General features: G+C 38.4%; 1 long non-coding RNA gene across 1 annotated transcript; it reads left to right on the forward strand.

Annotated features, from left to right (window-relative positions):
* The first annotated feature begins 60 nt into the window (after window positions 1-60).
* Window positions 61-1166, forward strand: LOC147205866 (uncharacterized). Its single transcript, XR_015100757.1, has 2 exons — window positions 61-218; window positions 575-1166. It is a non-coding gene; the product is annotated as an uncharacterized LOC147205866 (long non-coding RNA).
* Window positions 1167-3087: the final 1921 nt, after the last annotated feature.

Here is a 3087-nt window from a genome sequence, read left to right on the forward strand (position 1 = left end):
CGGGAGTGGGCTGGGGAGAACCAGTGCAAGTGAACTCAACTTCGGCTGTGTAGGTTTACTATAATCTTTAAATGCTCCTAGATTTTTGCAAACGCTGTGATTTTAGTAAAGGAACATAAATAACTAGCGTGTCTAGAAATAGGTGAAATATGCTTACATCACAACATGCCACGTTTTTTTTATTTATTTAGTAATATGACAAGAAAAACTTGGGACCGGTAAGTAGAGCCTTATTTATACACTTCTGTTAAACGATATTGGAAATGGATGGAAGGATGGACGTTCTTTATTCGTCTGAAATTAATGAAATAGACTACATCTCACCTGTCTTTGGACTACCTACAGTTCATATAATGTAATTATTACATATTTGGATCATTTATTTAGGAATAAACCTCCAATCACAGTGTACAGTACACTGCTTGCATCGGGTCAGTGGAACTATTTTATACTTCCTTTTATGACATTTACACCAGATGTCACGCAATAAACGGCCCCGGTTCTTAATGTTATGTTTTGTTTGACGGTACAATGTGTGTTATTCATAATATTGTTTGTGTGTTTTTGCTGCCAGTGCAGTGATTGAAAAGCTCTAAAAGCAGGTAAGCCACTGACTAACGCACATTGCGCCCAATGCCAGTTCCACTGTGCGTGTGACAGCGGCTAACCTGGTTTTGGGAATGCCTCTCATGGAGCAGACAAGACATCATTCAGCAAGCACGCCTTCACCATGTCCCAGTACTATACTATATTACCGATCGGGCAAGCCTGCGTTGGGGGGTCCAACAACCACCGCCCTTTGTGCACCTACTGTACTTTATTTATGGCCCGCACGGCGGGTGCACGTATTCTTGTAGGTCCGAACTCTGTGACCTACACTCTCAAATACTTTTGTTCCTTCATATTGAATATCCATGATATGACTGCAACACTTTGCCTGTAAACTATACCAGTTCATCTCATTACTTAATGTTCTTTATGTGTGATTTGTAAAGTGACACATTTTAATAAGCGAGCGTGATATATCCCCCTCCCTTTTTTTTTTGCAAGTGGTCGCATTGAAACGAAAGCGATCATTTTAATGGGAAGTCCGCATGCTCCTGGAAAGTGGGTGACTATAACTTACATTTAAAACATAAATAAAACATCTAATTGGGAATCTTAAAGCAATGTAATCATTTTTGTTTCAAGGGGATCATCCGGCAAACAACTGCATCGCTTTTCTATGTGACTGAAGCAGCTGGTTGGACATTTGATTGGAAACGCCTGGACGGCATTGTAGGACTCTTTGTGTCCACAAGTGGGCGTCAGCGGTGCACATTGTCTGTCCAGACAGTGGCGCCAACACATGGATTAGAGAGATTATATAACCCGTACCAGACAACTCTAAATCTTCTCACGATAATCCACTTCTAGATAAGTAATAATTATATCTAACCTGGTCATCTTGTGAAGTTTAAATTCACAATTTACACAATGCATGGAGTTTTAAAAAATTCTGAAAGTAAAAAATTGACACTGTTGACATCAAATGAGTGACAGAAGTCCAGAGATGGGCCAGAGACTAAAATTGACATCACACAACGGTAAATCTGGGAGTCCAGTTTTGCATTGATCACCCTGGCATGTTGTTCAGCATACCTGTGCAAATGGAAGCCAATTAATTTCCATTTTAAGACAAAAGGGATGTCTGCGCAATTAAAAAAAATGTGTGTTTGAGTGAATATGACTGCACAGTATGGACTGACTGCTATTTTGAGGAGAGTACAGTACTTTGAAGAAGATCCGAGGGTGGTGAAAAAGAGCTGTGGTTTTCTGATAAATTTGAGTGTAAAGAATTGTTGAATTTGAATATATTTAAAACTACATAATCATGCAACAAACAGAATTCCCTACTTAAAAGAGTTCAGACTCTACAGTTGCGAAGTATTTAGACAATGACAGTTTCATGATTTTACCTTTATCCACTCGAACAATGGAAGTTAAATATGAAAACCTGACTTCATTCTGGGGAAGAAGCCAGGAGTGTCCAGATAAAAACGTTTCCAAGCTCGAGTACAATATCCAAACGCCACACAGGAAGACTGAGGCAGACATGCTAACCACTGATCCACTGTGCTGCCACCATATAAGAACACACCAGTCATGGCCATTTTATGCAGAACACCAACATTTTTGTTCGTTTGTTTGTTTTTAAGATCAAAACTAAAAAAGAAAAATTGTATGGTTCTATTTTTGGCCATTTTATGCAGAACACCAACATTTTTTAAAAAATGGATATTACATTGGAAAAGGTGTATATATATTTGTACAATTAACACTTGACAGAGTCAGGGATTATTCTTCAAGAGACAACATCACCCTCTGCAGGGAGCAAATTCTGAATGTGATTATGTCCATGAGCTGCAGACTTGAAGCAACCATTGACTTCAATTTATAGATAGTTGCATGCAGGAATTTAGATTTATGGTCATATTTACAATTGTATCTTTGTTCAAATACTTTTCAGCCCATTATGGCCAAATACAGTATACTGTATTTAAGTGTGTTAGCGGGAACTACTGAAGTGACACAGAAGCTGGAAGACTATAATCTGTAATTCTACCACCAATTCTCAACTACTGTATATATCTCGACTTAGACAGAGCTGCACCAAATATAAGTGATGCGTGAATTGTGATTATGTTGTCTGTTTGGCTGAGGTAAGAAACTGCTTGTGGTATCCCAAAAGGCCTACATATGTATAGTGTGCCTTCATCATCACATTTTGTCAATCTATGATGTTTGGAACAGCAGCAGATCTGAAGCCAAGATGGTTGCCAAATTTACAGCTGCTGCATGCAAAGTGCACTTTTCAAGCATCTGTGGATGGTTCCAAAAAGCCAAGGAATAATCACAACGCATCACCGGACCATTGTGCCACAAAGTACGGAAAAGAGCGTGAATAATTCAAATCTTATAATGTATTCGTATTCCATTTAATTTTTGAAGTGCAGTGTTTACTGCTGGAGGTTGCGGATACATTAGTTCACAATTAAAGTGATTAAAATTAATGTAGCTAATTAAATACAATCAAAACACAAAAGA

Source organism: Hippocampus guttulatus, chromosome 4 (genome assembly GCF_054856545.1).
Source record: "Hippocampus guttulatus isolate MCC_2025c chromosome 4, RoL_Hgut_1.0, whole genome shotgun sequence".
Classification (NCBI taxonomy): domain Eukaryota; kingdom Metazoa; phylum Chordata; class Actinopteri; order Syngnathiformes; family Syngnathidae; genus Hippocampus; species Hippocampus guttulatus.